At 42.5% G+C, this 18433-nt stretch overlaps 1 long non-coding RNA gene across 2 annotated transcripts in view; it reads left to right on the top strand.

The window, feature by feature from the left end:
- Positions 1 to 18433, top strand: part of LOC125635859 (uncharacterized) — a 257290-nt gene that overhangs the window by 83163 nt on the left and 155694 nt on the right. The window contains exon 4 of one of the 2 annotated variants that reach the window (XR_007356402.2): positions 10541 to 14397. The exons of the other annotated variant lie outside the window; for it this stretch is intronic. This is a non-coding gene — a long non-coding RNA (uncharacterized LOC125635859). Of the gene's footprint in view, positions 1 to 10540; positions 14398 to 18433 lie in introns of those variants that run through there. 2 annotated transcript variants of the gene reach the window in all.

Here is an 18433-nt window from a genome sequence, read left to right as displayed (position 1 = left end):
TTGTCCTAAGAAGCTGCAGAGACCTTCACAAATACATGTTCATTTTTTTCAGACATATTCTACATTGTAAGAGATTTTTTGTTGGTCTCATTTTTGAGACTTTGGTGGTTTGAAGTGAGTAGGTGGAAGAAACAGGTATAATTACTTAGCCTGAAATACTAATGCAGTCAAAAAGTGAGGTCATATCATTTGTGTAAGCTCTGTTTAGCAAACCAATTACCATGCTGATGAATCTTAACAGAGTGTAATGCTGTGGCTCCAATTTTTAGATCTTTCCTAGGTAAATTGAAGTTCAAAAGCTGCTGTGAATGTGGCAATACTAAGTACAGGAATTCTGATTGAAAGGGGATACATGGCATTCTCATAAGCAAGTCATTATCCCAAAGCGCCTCAAGCTCTCAGCTATCTTATGGCAAATCTGTCGTCTCAGTTGTGGGGATAAACTGAAAAGTTTAGGCAACAATTAATTTTTTTCTGAATGCCTTGTGAGCCTGAACTGTAGTCTCACTTTTATCTCCCCACTTTATTAAACAAACAAAAAATCAGTTCTTTGCCCTGGCCTTTAGGTAAAATAATTTGATACATAACTAGATATTGAGTGAATGCTGTTTTTAAAAGCCTAGAAAAATCCATATGATTCCCAAGGCACCATTTAGCAATTTTTTGTATCAAATATTTATTGCATTATAAGAGCAGTAGATACCTACAGATTATTAGGAACTGATGAGAAAAGTTACCTTAATGCTACACTTTTCTCTTCAGCTCTTATGTAACCCTTCTGCCAGGCCAAGTTGATAGCAGCAAGGGCCGGGTTCAGTATACAGTGGTTCCCTCTCATCAAAGCAAATGCAAAACTGGCTTGAGCCCTCACCCAGTGACCTGAGAAAATCTTACACACCCCCTGGGCGCCTCAAAGAGGCAATACTTCCCCTCTCGCAAGCACAGAGTCTCGGTGTAGCAGAGAATCTTTAATAACATGAGGTAAACAACATCAGCATTAAATTGGGGAAACACCACAACTAGTGTTCATTAACCAAACCATGAGCAAAGACCCACCCCAGCAAATTGGGCCACATCCTTTCCCTCGGGTTCTTGAGTCCCAGAACCCAAACGTCTCTTGAGTCCAGCAATCCACAAATCACTCAAAGTCCAAAAAGTCCAGCCCCAGAGTTCAAAAGTTCATCTGCTTAGTGTTACTCCCCAGTCTGGCTAAAATGTGCCTCTGTGTGGGGGAAACAGGTAAGGGGCACCTTACGTGTCCTGAAGCTGACTGCCCCACAGTGCTCCGCTCCGCTCCACCACGAACGGCTCCGCTCTGTACAGCTCGCCGTCTCACGAACGCTCCACTCTGCCATCTCACGAACAGCTCTGCTCTGCACAGCTCGCCTCGCCATCTCACGAACGCTCCACCAGCCTATCCATGAACAGCACCACTGCACTCTAGATCTTCTGGCTCCCCACTACCTGACACAGTGCTCAGTGATTTCAGCTCATAGTCGTGGGAGACTTAGTGCTGGTGCACCGTAAGGCCAAAGTGAATTCACCACAGTACCTGTAGCAAGATTCTTAATAGACCCAAAGTTAGCTCTGACATTCCACAGTGGAGAGAGACAGAGGTGCAATTGGTGTTTCAGGCCCTCACAAAAGGGCCCACACCACCAGGCACTAATACCTGTCTTAAACCTCTCTCAATTCACAGAGTTTTGGAACCCATGTCCCTTGTCTAGCGAGTGCTACTTAGTTGATGGTGAGTCCCTCCATCATAACAAAAGGCCAAGTACAGTTCCAAGCACAGTTCCCATAATCAGGGTAATAACAATTTATTCTTCCCACCCCAATAACAGAGACACTGGGGATCCCACAACAGCCAAAGTGATCATTTGGGCAGTTATGGCCTCATTCTAGGCAGGGTGGGTGTGCCTATGCAAATGAGATCGGCCCCTGAAGTTCTTTTCCACAACTTGCCATACCTCACCACCAGATGTCAGGGTGGAGCTCATCCTGACTCTGCTTACACTTAAAAGATCTGTGGTATCAGAAAATACACTCTCCTTCTCCTAGATCTCTTCAGAGAGCACTGGGCTACCCACATACTCAGAGAGGTGAGACAAGATTTGAGACTTTCTGAGACTGACTAAGTGTTGCTAACTCTCACCATACTTGCTATTTTTCTTAAAGACCAGCTCCTGGAGTCATGACAATCTCAGCTTTCATTTAAAAAATAAAGTAATTAGTCTTCATGGTTGTGGAGAAAAGCCAGAAAATAGGACCCAAATGTAACCTAAAGGTTCAGTATACAAAGAACCCCAAACTGATTATTCTTTAAAATTTCATGATGTTTTGGGGGATTGACTCGTGCTTTTTGAACACATGCTTATGACAGAACTGCTGACTCTCCATTACTGTATACCTCTCCAGAAGCAGGGATCCAGTTTGTTCCAAACGTAGGGAACAAGAGATGACTGCCATTACAGCTACGATTGACTCAGAGTGAGGTAAATGTCAGCTTTTGGAGTCTATGCTGTATACAATATTAATCCTGTGAGTTAAACATACAGCTTGTTTCAGGACAGACTACTCTCATCCCCAGCATAGCAACACAGTTACCTCAGTTTCAGCCTCTTGACTCTCCGCATGTGCACCTAGGAGTTTTAGTTAACATTCCCTCTCTTTATTAAACCATTCTAAATTTATAACATAAGCAGTTCACTTGCCCTCCCAGGTACCAGTAATTGCTTCCCTGATCAGCAACTGCTTTGTTTTCACTAGGATTTTATCTTGTGTTAGTTAACTCAAGTTAATACCATTCTTTTTACATACATAAGACAAGCTCTGTTTGTGAGTTTTGAACTCACATACAGATTGTAGCAGCTAGAATGTGCAAGAAGCAGCAAACTCTTACCAGATTTCAGATATCGCTAGTGCTAAGTCTACCATAGACCCGGAGATGTTGTATGAATAACGGGTAAAGTGCTAAGGAGCCTGATGTTTTCTTATTCCTTGTTTATGGTTGGTGTGACATTTGCTCTTTTGTAAAATCTATCTGATCAAAGGTTGTAGGAAAACATTTCCTTTGAAATGTCACATATGAATGATTTAACATATAAGATTAAAAAGGAAACATTTCATAGTATGGGATACTATTCTCAATATAATTTTAGATTCCAGTTATCTGTACACATCATCTTCTGCCATCTTGGAAAAGTGACAGTGATACTAATAATGGCAATGCCCTCAGAGATGATGGCTCATAACAGATACACCCAAATACTCCTTTATAGAAACACGCTTCTGGAAATGTACTTGCTAGGTTGTCAAACATAATGACAATTAAAAATATAATTGAAATACTGTTTATCTTTAAATAAAATTACTTCCACAGAACCTGACATTATTTTATCTCCTTCAACTTAATGTTCTCCAAATGTAGATTTGATTGTATTTGTGAAGTGTAAAAACACATGTGCATTTCTTAAATCAGTCAGCTAGCTTGGGGAATATGGTAAGTCTAATGCACGCACTTAAGACTCCAGATAAACAATCATTATAGCTTTTAGGATATCTTGCTGTCAAGAGTAAAGCAGGAGTAACTTTTCAAAAAATAAAGGGAAGACAGAAATTCGATCAAGGCCTGTGGAAAAGAATCATCACTTGTTAATTTGCATTGAAAACCCGGCATTTTTGCTTTTAAAATCTGATGTATAATTTGCGATAACACTCTCACAGTGTAAAGCAAGAAGATTTGGGGAATTGGTATGTCATTTTTTTGAATTAGGAAAACTCGCATTATGTATCTGCAATTCTCATTGCTTACTTACTTCTGGAGAAATTTCTATGCACTTTCTAATAGGAAGTCTGGTATTCAGTCTGGTTAATCAGAAAAAAAATTACTGGAAATATATTTTAAGGAGCAATCGTACAATCAACGGATGGACTAAAAAAGTTTTTTCCAGCTCTAATTTCTATGAATTCAGTGCCTTCTCTTTAATCCTTCTTTGTAATACCAGTGTGTGAAGCAGAGGATACTTACGATACCTGCAAACCCTTATTAATACCAATGGACCTCACTGAAGATAATAGGCCTACTCACATGATAAAGGTTTGCAGGATCTGATCTCTATTTTCTACTCTTAAACTACTTTCAGGTCACATTTTGGCTATTTCATGTTTCCTTACTGCTGTCTACAAGAGCAATCAAATAAAGATATGAGGTTAGAAAAATGGGGCCAGAACTTCAGTGGGTATAAATCAGCATAGCATAACTTTAATAGAACTTCTCCAATTTGCCCTATATTGGGATCTGGTCCATGACTTTTGTGTGTGTATTAGAAACATAAAGATTGATACTGGTGAGTCCTGAATAGCTGTGGGAGGTGGTGTTGAACAGTGGTTGGATCAGACACCTAGGAAGCAGGAAACTTGGCTTTTATCCTTAGTTTTGCTACTGAATTGCTGTGTGACCTTACACAAATCACTTAACCTCTCTATGTCTCGTGTTACCCAGCTGAAGTGGGCACAGAGTTACTCACATAACTTTGTAGAGCATTTAAAGTTCTTTGGAACAAAGATGGAACCTAAGTGCATTTTGTAATTATTTTATTATATACATGTTTCTGCTATGTTAATGCCAAACATTGCTAAATTAGAAGAAAACACAGAATTCTAAAAAATGTAATGGTTTCAGTGGCTAAATAAGTGCGCCTTGATCTCTCCTGACATAATATTAATGAGAAAAGATGCTTAAAATTATCTTGTATTTCAGCAATTCAGAATGTTAAGTAAAGGTTAAGCAGAATAAGAATTATAAAATTTCCCAGTAAGTCTGTTTATGGATATGTCATAAATATAAAGGGAAGGGTAAACACCTTTAAAATCCCTCCTGGCCAGAGGAAAAAACCCTTTCACCTATAAAGGGTTAAAAAGCTAGGATAACCTCGCTGGCACCTGACCAAAATGACCAATGAGGATACAAGATATTTTCAAAGCTGGAGGAGGGGAGAAACAAAGGCTCCCTCTGTCTGTGTGATGCTTTTGCCAGGAACAGAAAAGGAATGGAGTCTTAGAACTTAGTAAGTAATCTAGCTAGATATGTGTTAGATTCCGTTTTGTTTAAATGGCTGATAAAATAGCTGTGCTGAATGGAATGTATATTCCTGTTTTTGTGTCTTTTTGTAACTTAAGGTTTTGCCTAGAGGGATTTTCTATGTTTTGAATCTGATTACCCTGTAAGGTATTTACCATCCTGATTTTACAGAGGTGATTCTTTTACTTTTTTTCTTCAATTAAAATTCTTCTTTTAAGAACCTGATTGCTTTTCCATTGTTCTTAAGATCCAAGGGTTTGGGTCTGTGTTCACCTATGCAAATTGGTGAGGATTTTTATCAAGCCTTCCCCAGGAAAGGGGGTGTAGGGTTTGGGGAGGATTTTTGGGGAAAAGACATTTCCAAGCGGGCTCTTTCCCGGTTATATATCTATTAGACGCTTGGTGGTGGCAGTAATAAAGTCCAAGGGCAAAAGGTAAAATAGTTTGTACCTTGGGGAAGTTTTAACCTAAGCTGGTAAAAATAAGCTTTGGGGGTTTTCATGCAGGTCCCCACATTTGTACCCTAGAGTTCAGAGTGCGGAAGGAACCTTGACAGGGTATCAGTAGAATTTTTTTTTGTAGTGACCACTGTCTGTGTTACTAACTGGATACGATAAGTTTTAGCTTTGAGACTGCTAGATAGATCACAGTAACTTTCGATAGTGTCAGAAACCCCCCCAACTCTATACCATTGTGGATAAATTGTATTTTTGAAATACCTGCACTGGTAGAAAATGGCCTTACCTGAAAAATCTCAGAAGGGTTCAGAATAGGGGATGGTACCATGGAGTCAGCTGAGCCCCACATCTGCATGGAAGTTGGAAGATTTGTGAGTGGCGTATCCTTTCCATGCATAAATTTGAGACAAAGGAGGGCCACATTCACCCAGTGTCAAGATACATTAAGTGGAGGGAGGAAGAGGGGGCTGTCAGGGTGCCTGTTACAGCTTCCTGATTCTCAAACTGCCCTGGCCCTGACAAAAATTATAGCAGTCTAGGGGCTGCTTTAAGTCACGCCAGATGGCTATGGTGCTGGTTGGAACTGGTATGCCATCTGAAATTTGCCTTAGGGGAGCAAAGTGGAGCTTCCCATCTCTGATCCTGTCACATTCCTTCCCCCTACATGCCCCTTAGTGATGACATTCTTTATTAATGAGAAAAGAAAGAGGGAATGTTGAACTGGCCAGGTGATAGCCCCTTTGTGCTGCTGGGTTAGTACAAAGAGAATGGAATTGAGGCTGAGAATTTGGCCCTAGGGGGTTGATGAGCTCCCATTAATTTTGTTCAGCAAGGTCTAGAGCCTGTCTCTTTACTTTTAAAATTACAGGACATGGGCCTGATCCTATTCCCACTGAAAGAAATTTAATGCTTTTTTTGACCGGGCCCTGCCTCCTTCTATGTTTAGAAACTGCCTAGCACATTGTGGCCACTACCAGGCTAGATCATCTATATCTATTTTTTAATAGGAATTTGGCTATTGACTACAATGGGAGCAGAATCAGGCCCTATGGACAGCTGATGAGGTGCAATAGATTTTGGATGCAAAAGGATAACTAAATGAGGGTTTAGATTTATCAGCTGGGATAGTTCACAGAAAATACAATGCTGTTTCTCTAAAGCAGTGGCGGGCAACCTGTGGCCCGCGGTCTGCATGCGGCCAATCAGGATAATCCACTGGTGGGCTGCGAGACAGTGTTTACATTGACTGTCCACAGGCATGGCTCCCCGCAGCTCCCATTGGCTGGGAACGCTGAACCACAGCCACTGGGAGCTGCGGGCGGCCATGCCTGTGGATGGTTAATGTAAACGCTATCTCATGGCCCACCAGCGGATTACCCTGACGGGCTGCATGCGGCCTACAGGCAGCAGGTTGCCCACCACTGCTCTAAAGAGTGTGCTTGCACACTCACACACACACACACACAAAACCTATTAAGGAGTGTCATAACCTATATGACTAGATTGGTGAGGAAATTGAAGTTGAAAATAAATGTTGCTTGAAATGATGCATTTGAAAAATGAATGTGTCTGCAGCTGAGATGTATAAAAACAGGATATGATTTATGAAGATTTTGTGATCTGGTATTAAACAAGGTGAATTAGAAATAGTGTTGCACCTTGTAGATATAGATACTGTCATATCATGATTCATGAGCAGGGATCCGAGAGTAGATAAAGGGTGTTATTTGCATTGATTGCAAATTCTTACTTCACTGGGCTCTAAATCTTCAAAATAAATTGAGAGTAGTTGATAATATTGTTTAGTAAATTGCTGAGAAGTGATTAAAAGCAATAAACCAAAATGTTATGAACAGAAAAGAAAATGAGCTTGTGAAAAAGATTTTAAATGATATATAATTGCATGAAAATAAAAATGCTGTATCCACAGCTCAGTACTCCTGCTCTATTTTCTTAGTGGTTGACAGGTAATTTTAGCTTAATTTTAAAGGACCTTTAGAAATAAAATGAATTTTAAAGATTCAGTGTTCAGTCTCAGCAGAATTTAAGTGTAAACTCTTTGGTAAACATACCTTCCAGTTCCAGCTTTCTTTTTTCGGACCAATCTTTGTAACAGGCAAAACTTTTGATATAGAGTATAATTATGGTTAATTATTACTTGTATAAGGCCAGCGTCATGCTAGGTGCTTTACAAATGGACAAAAAGAGAAGGAATGGCCCTGAACAGCTTGCCATGTAGGAAGACAGCATACAAATGAAGGCTGAGCTCAGGTTGCAAGGAGTGAAGTGGAGCAGCTATTGTGTTAGTGCCACAGGATCTGTTTGATTGTGTTGTTTTTGGTTTTAATATTTTATGCTTTGTATTGATGGCTTTCATTTGTCTGCTAGTTAAATCTGATTTCTTCAGTCTAGAAGTGCCATGGGAGGAACTAGGGCTTTTAGAGGGGGTTGAATATTCAGTTGACAGAAATGAACGATTGTGGAGGTGGAATCAAGAAGATGCATACAAAGGAAGGGAAGGTCTTTTTGGTACCCGTAACCTTCATCCAGTTGTTACCAACTGTATCAAGTCTACAAGTATTTACTAAACTGTATCCCTTAAGTATTCTGGGGAGCAATTTCAGTGAATCCACTGTGGGTTGTGATTTAAACAGAGTGAATGATGGAGATGAGCAAACCATGGCAAACAGTGTAGATTCAGGTTTCAGAGCAGCAGCCGTGTTAGTCTGTCTTTGCAAAAAGAAAAGGAGTACTTGTGGCACCTTAGAGACTAACCATTTTATTTGAGCATAAGCTTTCGTGAGCTACAGCTTCTTTTCCAAGTTTCTGATTTAGGGCCAAAGCCAAAGGGAATATTTGCATGATCAAGTGAGCAGGATTTAGCCCTTAATAAGAGTGATTCTGGATAGTGAAAGGAATGAGATTTCTTTTAAAGACAAAACGCTGCAATTCAGTGCTTGTTCCTGTAATGCATCCCTGCAACAACATATTGCCTGTTGTTGATTTCTATTTGATAAAGATCACTCTTTTGGCAATGAGGAATCCCCAGAGTGACCATTTTTCTGGAACTGTAGATATCCTTAGGAGTATTGTTAGGGCTTCTAAACAAACAGATGTGGAATTTCTAAATCTGTAGTTATTTGAATACTGGTGGTTTATTTTCTGTCAGGGATTTGGACAGTCCCATAGCATACATAACAGAGTGCCCCTATCTGAGTTAAACAATGCTAACATTTGCTTTGGAAAGCCCAGCTGTGTGCCTTTCAACTAGAGTGTGCTGTTTCAAACATAGGACCAACTCCTGCTTGCCTTACTCGGACTTGGTCTATGCTACAAAGTTAGGTTGACATAAGCCACCTTGCATCGACCTAGCTGGGTATGAATGTACATTGGGATTTGTCTCCCACCGATGTAAGTGCCATGTTACAGCAACGTAGTGATACCACCTCCTTGAGTAGAGTTGAGCCATGGTAGATGTACTGAGGTTGATGCAGCGCAAGGGTAGTCACTGTATTGCTTATGTTGACCCTAACTGTCCCACCGTACTCCATATTGACTGCTCTGGTCACATTGTGAACTCTACTGCCCAGGGGTCATGGAGAAAGGAAGGCTCCCTTCCCTTTTAAAGCCCTACAGATTTTTGAAATGCCTTTTCCCGATTGTCCTAGCAGCTCACCTAGTACACCTAGCAACACTCCATTGTTGTGTGTAACTGGCTAACTGACCATACTGGCTACATGCTCCAGATGTGCTCGTGCTTGGAGTAGACAGGAGATACTGGATCTCCTGGGCTTGTGGGGAGAAGAGGCTTGCACAGATGTCCATATTTCTATGAGAAGATTGCCCAGGGGATGCAGGAGAAGGAATATGACAGAGATCAGCAGCAGTGGAACATGAAAAGAAAGGAACTGTGTCAGGCATATCAGAAGGCCAGGGAGGTCAACAGTCTATCTGGTGCCAAGTTGCAGACTTGCCACTTTCACAAGGAGCTTCATAACATATTTTGTGGAGACCCCACCACCACCCTGCAGACCACCATGGATTCCTCCGAGGAGCTTGAGCAACAGACCCCTGGCCTGAACAGTGAGGATGAGGATGAGATGGAGGAGGATGATGGGGGACATGTGATCGGGGGAGGGGGTGGGGTCCCGCTATGTTACAATCCAGGACCTGTTTGAGAATCCACCGCACTCCAGCTAGTCCCGGCAGTTGAGCACAGGCAAGGCTGATGCAGGGGAAGGAATCTAGGGTAAGTGTGCTACTGTATTTCCCATTGCATTGATGTACTAATGGCAACCCCAACTTTGCTGGACACAGCTATCAACTTTTCATTAAATTTACATGTACTGGAAAAGGTAGTGGTACAACAAAGAGAGGGGTTAATTGCTTTTAATTCCCCTCTGGAGTTAGGCAGGGTGCCACGCAGAGCTGTTTCTTTATGTACACAGGGATGCCCCTTGAATCCTCCTGAGAGATCTCAATTAAACTTTTATGGAGGTACTCTGCAATCCTCTCCCAAAGTCTTCTAGTGATGGCTGCCTTATTTCTTCCTCTGCGGTACAACATTTCCCCACACCAGTTAGAGATAACTTTGGCAGGCACCATTGCATTACACAAGCTAGCAGCATACAGGTCCGGGTGGCTTTGGGACACCAGCAGCAGCTGTGCTTTCCGTGACTTTGTTACACACAAAAGTGAGAGATCAGCTAAAATCACCGCTGCCTGTGGACAATGGTGCCAGTACTCAATGCCACTGCCCTATACTTATAGTTCCATGCAACCGGGCAATTCCCCCCTCATTTCCCATGCTCTAGCAGGCCATACTCACCAGGGCTGGTGCTGTGAGTGGTGCCATACGCAAGCACTCCCAAGTAGAAGTGTCAATAGACATGTCTTGTTTAAAACTTTGGGGGAGCAAGGGAAGGGAGTTCCGAATCTTAACTCTTGCTCTCCGTTGTGACTGTACGGACAATGGTACTTCTGTGTGTTTTATCTGCAGCTGCTGCCATGGCAGCACTAAGGGGTCACCCCTCGACAGCTACAGAACATCTGCACCAGACGAGGAGGAGAAAGAAGAGGACTTGGGATGGCATATTCATTGAGATCCTGCAAGCCAGTGCTGCATCAGACCTAGAGCAAAAGGCCTGGATGGTGACTATTGCAGACATCCTGGAGAAGGAAAGAGAAGACTGGAGAAAGGCCCCTGAGTCCCAGAAGTCAAAGAAGAGGAAGATGCACAAGGACATAATGGGCTTCTCCAGCAGCAAACACAGACTCTTATGGACCTACAGATTTAACAATCACAGACTGTCCGCCCTTTGCAGTCCATTACAGCAACTTCTACGCCTCCCCCCCCTCAACATTCCACATGGCATCAGGGGCCTCATCCCTACCTACTACTCCACTCCGGGGGACATTAGAGACAACCACAGCTTCACATACACTGACCTGTGAAAGCCACAGTTGCTGAATGTGTAGGTAAAATGGACATAAATGTTCTTTCCCCTTCATAAGTTCTGCTCCATTAATTTATTAAGTTTTTAATGTATGTGCTTTTAAATTGCACAGATTTTTCTTTGCACTGGTTTTGTTACTGACTACTATTCTATTATTTGGAAAATAATTCATCTTTATTAGTTCACAACATATGCTGCAGAGTGCCTAGCAGCTTTGAAGGCACCCACTTATTTGTTACTGTTCAGTGTGACAACTCACAGGATCAGTGACAAACACAGTGCAATTATCATAAATGGATAGGAAGCATTGGAAAATTAATAGGTCATTGACTGTTATATTCGTAGATGTACACCAAGCACCATGCAATTCCCAACAGGCCCCCAAACAGCAGGTTCAGGTAGAACACAGCAAACCCCAAAGCATTACTTTGGCTCACTTTTAAAGTGCTCTTTCAAAGCCTCCCTTAGCTGAATAGCTCTGTGTTCAGCTCTTCTAATAGCCCTTGTGTCTGGCTGTTCTAACTCAGCCGACAGCTGTTCCACCTCCACCCCAGTGGCAACTTTTCCCCCTTTGCTTCATGGATATTATACAGGACACAGAAGGCAGCTATAATTATTGGGATGTTTTTTTCTCTGAGATCCAATCTTGTAAATAATCAATACCAACATCCCTTCAATCTACCAAAAGCATATTCAACTGTGATTCTATACCTGCTAAACAGGTAGTTGAATTTTCTTTCGTACTGTTGAGAAGGCTGGTGTATGGCTTCATGAGCCAGGGATCAAGGGGCAGGCTGGGTCCCCCTGGATCACTTTTGGTATTTCAACATTGCCAAAGGTAATCCACTGGTCAGGAAAGTAAGTCCCTGCTTGTAGCTTTCTGAACAGTTCTGTGTTCTTGAAGATGTGAACATCAAGCACCTTTCCTGACCAGCCAACATTGATGTCAGTGAAGCATCCCCAGTGATCCACCAGCGCTTGCATAACCATAGAAAAGTAGCCCTTTCTGTTGATGTACTCTGTGGCAAGGTGGTCTAGTACCAAAATAGGGATATGCTGTGGCATCTATTACTCCACTGCAGTTTGGAAATCCTATTGCCACAAATCTATTCACTGTGTCCTGCGTGTTGCTGAGAGTCACAGTCCTGTGTAGCAGAAAACTTGTATGACAAAAGCCTCACAGTGGATTTCCCAACTCCAAAATGATTTCCTGCTGACTGGTAGCAATCTGGTCTTGCAAGTTTCCACAGTATGATCGTCACTTGCTTCTCCACTCCCAGTGCAGCTCTCATTTTGGTGTCCCTGTGCTGGAGGTTTGGGGAAAGCTTGGCACACAGAGCCAGGAATGTGGCCTTGCACATCCAAAAGTTTGATAGCCACTGCTCGTCATCCCAAACTGGCATTACAATGCGATCCCACCCATCAGTGTTTGTTTCTCAGGCCTAGAAACGGCACTCCACCATCTGTAGCTTTTACATGAATGACACCAATGACCTTAAATTGGTTCTTGCTATGTCCCACAGCAATCTGTCCTCCAAGAAATGATGTTCCCTGATGATTCGGTTCTTCTTTAGGCTCTGCAAATACTGGAGGATTGTGCATCCTGTGCTTGCAACGCTTATGACAATAGTGCAGAGCTGTGCAGGCTCCATTCTTCTGTCAGAGATAGCAGACCATGGTAGGTTCATGGTATTTTTTAAAAATGTGCAAAACTTATGGGACATACATGACATTGTGGGATGGAGACAGTTGCACAGTGGGAAGTTGACCCCTTGCTCCCAGTCACTGTGAGGCAAACCTGCAGTCAACCCAGGGCTGCTTGCTCAGCTCCCCAGAGACTCAATAGGTGCCCCTCCAACAGACAGGGATATTAGTTGGTGGCTCCTTCATGGAGCTGTGAGTGCGGGCGTATACCTGGCATGATTCACAACCGCCCCGACACCTGCTCCTTCTGTGGCGAGAGGGTGACCCTGGCACACATTTACATTGAGTGCACCAGGTTGCAGCCCCTCTTATGCAGTCCTGGAGCTCCTTTAGAACCTCTTCCTTAAGTTCTGGTTGCACTTTTTCCTGCACTTCCTTATTTATGCACACCCAATCCGTGGCGCCACTGTAAAAGTCCTCTCTTCTATCATGTTTCTGAGCAGCGTTCCTCTGGGCAGTGTCCACTGGCTCCCCGGATGCCATTGAGGAGCAATGGGCTCTGTCCAGCGTTCTCTGCTCAGGGTCCCCTCTGGATCCTTGATTTTGAAACTGTGACCTTCACTCCCATCCCTGTTTTTTCATTAGTTGTCCCCCATGATTAATTGGTGCCTGGGTCTGGTGGCTCCTCTCCTTAGGCTTAGGGAGGGGCCTTTAGATGTGGGTAGGCCCATACCCAGTCCCTCAGTAGCTGCCCTGACTTACCCTGCCAACAGAACCTGCAGTGACTCAGCCTTCAGGCACATGTCAGCTATCCCTGAGCTGAGCCTGGTTAGATGACCCTCAGGCTCAGGTATTTCCCCAACCCTGCCAGAGCTGCAGATCTGTGTGTGCAACAGCACTACCTGGCCAGGGAGGGACTCTCCTGCTGCCACACAGTGTAACAGACTCTCTAGACTGCTCTGGAACCTGTTCCTGCTCCTGCCCAGCCTTGCCTGAGCCCTGTCCAGTCTTGTTCTTGTCCTACTTTGACCTTGCTCCAGCCCTGTTACAAACTCACTCCAGCTTTGCCTCTGCCTCCTGACCCTCCTGGACTCCGAATATCTGTCTTCGATCCCTTGCTTGTACCTGGACTCCAGCTGTTGTACTGATTTTGGCTTGTCTACAGACTCTGATCTCAGTTCTGATCCTTGCCTATCCCTGGATCTCAATTCTAGTGCTACCCTCAGTCCAGTCCTGACCCTATGTCTGGGTTTTGACCTCCACTCCAATCACGAGGCCTGACTATCAGGAGGCAGCGCATAATTAAGCCTTGTGTTGGAGGCTGCGCAGGGGTACCCAGAGCATAGTAAGCCAGGGAAGGGCCACGGGATCTGTGCTTAAGGGGGGCCAGTCCCTTCAGAGCAATGATGGATGGGGCAGTATCTGTTATTTTAACGCTTGTATTAGAGTAGTATCTGCATTATGTGACCCCATGGCCGGCTCACAGGTAGAGATGTGTATCTAGGAATGTCATCTTTCCTAGCCCCTCATTTGGTACTCTGCACAAGGCCTGATTACTTAAGTTTTATGCAGTTAAGGTGGATTTCATCCCGAGTGATTAGAGAGATTATTTTGCCTGTCAGCTTCCTTCACAGATCTGTTAAAAATCAACACTTCAGAAGCTGAGCTCAAGCAGCGATCACATCTGATTTATTCATTTTCACAGCAGACTACAGCTATACCCTATTATTTTCTTCTTAGGCATAATTTGCTACTAGACTCAAGCCGTAAGGCAAAAGGCAAGTTCTCTGGTTTAGTTGTAAGCATTTGTTTCAAAAATATACCACTGTGTGTGTGTATGATGGCATAGGGTGGTGTAAAGGTTTTATCAGTATGAGTTGGAACATGAAAATGTTTAAAAATGCTTTTTAAATGCTTTTAAAAAAATAGGTGCTTTTTTGTATCTTTTTTGGTCTTTATTCCAAGCTAAGTGGAAGGTGGTGAGGAAGATACAGGTAGGAGCCTTTTCTGTTCCCTTCCTCCACAGAAGGCAACAACTAAATAGAGTAGAGGGAGATGGCAGCAGTTGGGATCTACTTCCTGGTCTATAAAGATTTTGGGAACTAATGAGTGGATTACATTTCTCTCCCTTGGCTGTGTTTCCATAGCTGGAATTTGTTGAGGAACCCTGAGAGGCAATGAAATGGTCAATGGACTTGAACTTGGGAACAATGGAAGTAATTTCAGCAGATATGGATTAGTGTGTTAAGGACAGATGAAGCAGTCAAAGGTGAATGATAAATATGTTTATCACAGGACTCCATAATGTATCCTATCGACATCATCTCCACACTTATATTGTATGCATAACACACAAGAAATAAGAAATGTTAAAAGCATATCTATGACATCAAAGGTTTACATTAGTCTTCAACAAAAGCAATTCAACCCGAACATTTCAGATTTATTTTGTGTAAGAATAGCCCCTGAAGCTTCAAAGGAAATGATTTGTGTATTTAACAACCAGGTACCATACACATAACTCTTTTTATTATAATTATTCTTTGATATTACATCATAGAGATAGATAGATAGATGTATTTAAAATAAATAGTCTTCCGAATATACAGGTTCTTTAATCATAAAAAGGGGAAAGCTACTGTCTAAAATTTATTCCCAGGAGTCACCAATAAATCCTGACCATGTACCAACTTCATTGGTTTGCGTAGTTTTGTTAAACCCTCCACTGAATTTCTGCATTTTAGGTGCTCAGATGCACTTGTTCTCCTTTGGTTTTCCTTATTGTTGCTGTTATTATTTTATCATCATAGTGTTGAGGAGCCCCACTCATTGTGCCAAGAGTTGTGCAAACACAGAACAAACAAAAAGACTGTCCCTTCCCCCAAAAGCTTGCAGCCTGAGTATAAGACAAGAAGTAACAGATGGTTACAGACCTAGGTGCAAAGAAGCAATGAGACAGAATTGGTCAGCATGACAGGCAGTGATCTCTGCACTCCAGCAGCCAAGGGCCACTAGTCTGGATCATTTTCAAAATCAGCCTCTGGTTAAATGCCAACTCTTGGGCACATAATCACTTGTGCTGGCAAAAAAGGAGCTTGTGCATAAAATGGGGTAATTGGACGTTTAGCTACTTGTGCACACAGATACTCTGTGGACTTGATCCTGCACAGCATACATGTAGATTCCTCCGAGAGTGCAGTTGTTAGGCCTAAAAGGGTAAGTACTTCATTAGCATGATAGTAATCACACAAATGCACATCTTCCCAGGCACATACATTATCTATCCATACCTATTCCTTTTTTATCTTGTGCGCTTGTGAGTAAAGGAGCAGTTGCAGAGGAAGCTTGAGAGTTGTTGCCATGAATTGCAGAAGACCGAACCTAGCATTCTGCCTTCACACAGCCTCCACTCAGACTTGCTCACCATGATTGACACTGCATCCCTCATTCTGGGTATGTGTTCAGTGCTGACCCAATGCTTAGCACTCTACAGAACTTTGTACGTATACAATTAAAATATAATATGGACAAACAATCTTCAGAAATGCAATACAGCCTATTTTATAAAAACAGAATGCTACAGAATATTCTGGGGTGGTCAAAGGCATTTGGCCTCATGCCACACACCAAAATACAGTTGAGACATATAAGGTATGTCTATGCTGGAACTGGAGGTATAATTTCTGGTTTGGATAGACATACCCATGCTAGCTCTGATCAAGCTAGTGCACTAAAAATAGAGTTTCACTGCAGCAAGATGAGCAGCGGGATGGGCTAGCCTCCTTGAATACTTGCCTAGGGTTTCAGATGGGCTCATACTCGGAGTGACTAGCCTGTCTTGCCACAGGGCTACACTTCTATTTTGAATGCGCTAGCTCAATCAGACCTAATACGAATATGTCTGCTCGAGCTGGAAATTACACCTCCAGCTCCAGTGTAGACATACCCATGGACATGAGTGTCCTGTAAACAGTGTAGCCTGTTGTATGTTATTGCTTTAGCAAGCTTAGGCCCTGTCTAAACTGGTGATATTATGTAGTGGCGTAGTACAAGCAGTGTGCTGTCCCTAGTGTGGGTACTCTCTAGTGTGGGTGTTCTGAAGGTTAATGAGTAGTCATGAATCTTTATAAATACCACACAAGAGGCCTCCAAAACATACCATTTTTTATGGCTTCATGTTTCTTTGTATCTTAATATACTTAGATTTCCCTAGGCTTTTCCTGCTATAAAATCCCACCTCACCAGTTGGATTCTCATAGCCTGAATCAGCATCTCAAAATTTGAAAGCTGCTTTGCAGGGAGCTAAGGCTGTCCATTTGTCCAGACCTAGTATGATGCAGGCAATCACAATATGCTCTACAGTACCCCCTCTAAAAACTTTGACTCTGCCCTAGAAAGACAGCCTCTTTTTAATGGTGTGAAGTTGTTCAGCCTCAAAGGGAGCCTCCTACCTAGCTTCTCGATAGTGGAAGATGACTTACTTGTGTGTGTGTTGAGATATAAGCTCCTTTCGAGTGAGGATAAGGAATCCCATTTCAGTTAGCTCTGTGCTTGGAGTGTTTCAAAAGTATATTAGGCATGCCTCTGCTCAATGAGCAATGTGTATTTTAATGTGACAAATCTCCCTGTAAAAATGAATTGATGCAGCATGTAGGAAAAGCTGCGCAGGACCATTATAGGAAAACGTTAGTGCGAACATGCAAAATAAGATTTTAAAAAAACCTAAATAAATAACTTTACTTCCAAGTAGCATTTACAAGTTTCAAAGGATGTTTTGCATTTTGTTTCAGAGCTCCTTCCTACATGATTGATGTTGTGTCCCATATTTTGTTACTTTTCGGCATGTTAATTCTTACTATTTTATCACTGGGTGACTAAGGATTGATAACACACAAAAGAGAAATAAATACACAAGAGCAAAGCAAGAGCAAACAGGAAAAGCAATGAGCGATCTGAGAACTCTGTCTACTTCCCTTTTTAGGGTTTTATTGATTATCTCCCTCTCCTGAGTCTAAAAAGGGACAATCAGCTTTCGTTTTGTTTTCGATGGAGTAAATATACCAGCAGTCATGCAGCTTCACCAACCTTCTCTGTGACCTGTTGGAGAGTGTGTGTGTGTGGGGGGGATGATGTCAATAGGAATCAAAGCAACCTGCCTCAAACTGCAGAATCTAGCCGTGGTACCTATACACTTTTATATTCTGCGTGTCACCATTCTTCCTCAAAGCCATGAAAACAACAATCTGTCTGATCTAAGTGCTTGTCTACACTTACCAGATTTTCCATACCACTGACTGATGTAGTTATATCAACATAAGTGCATAATATAGACCAGAACTAACATGCCTATGATTAGGTCTGAGGGTGATACTGAGGAGTCCTTATCAAAGGTGTGGGTCTTGTGTTTGGATGTGAACAGTGGGGGGTTGGGCTCTACTCTGGTAGAAGTCCCACTGCTGAGAATCGGATCCTTGGCCAGTTGAGGTGTAGCTTTGCTCCACAGTGATGCTAGCTTGATAGGTCGTGGGTGGGTATGCAGATTTATTTAAGGCATCAGCCCTGGAGAAAAAGCTAAAATTGACTCCGAGAGTAAACTATGCTTAGTGCAGAAAGTTTCATAGCCTGTGGTTACTTAGGTTAACCTTCACTCCAATTGGTGTGTGTGTGTGTGTGTACACATTAGAAAAAGATTCTTCTACTGACCATAATGCTCAAAAGTACAACCTTAGTTCGCAGCATGACTTTTAATTAAGTTACCAAGAACCATTTAAATGTCTCTCTGCATTTTTCAG

The sequence above is a fragment of the Caretta caretta genome, chromosome 4 (genome assembly GCF_965140235.1).
Source record: "Caretta caretta isolate rCarCar2 chromosome 4, rCarCar1.hap1, whole genome shotgun sequence".
Lineage (NCBI taxonomy): Eukaryota > Metazoa > Chordata > Testudines > Cheloniidae > Caretta > Caretta caretta.
Note: the sequence above shows the minus strand (reverse complement) of the source record. Positions and strands in the feature narration are given on the sequence as shown.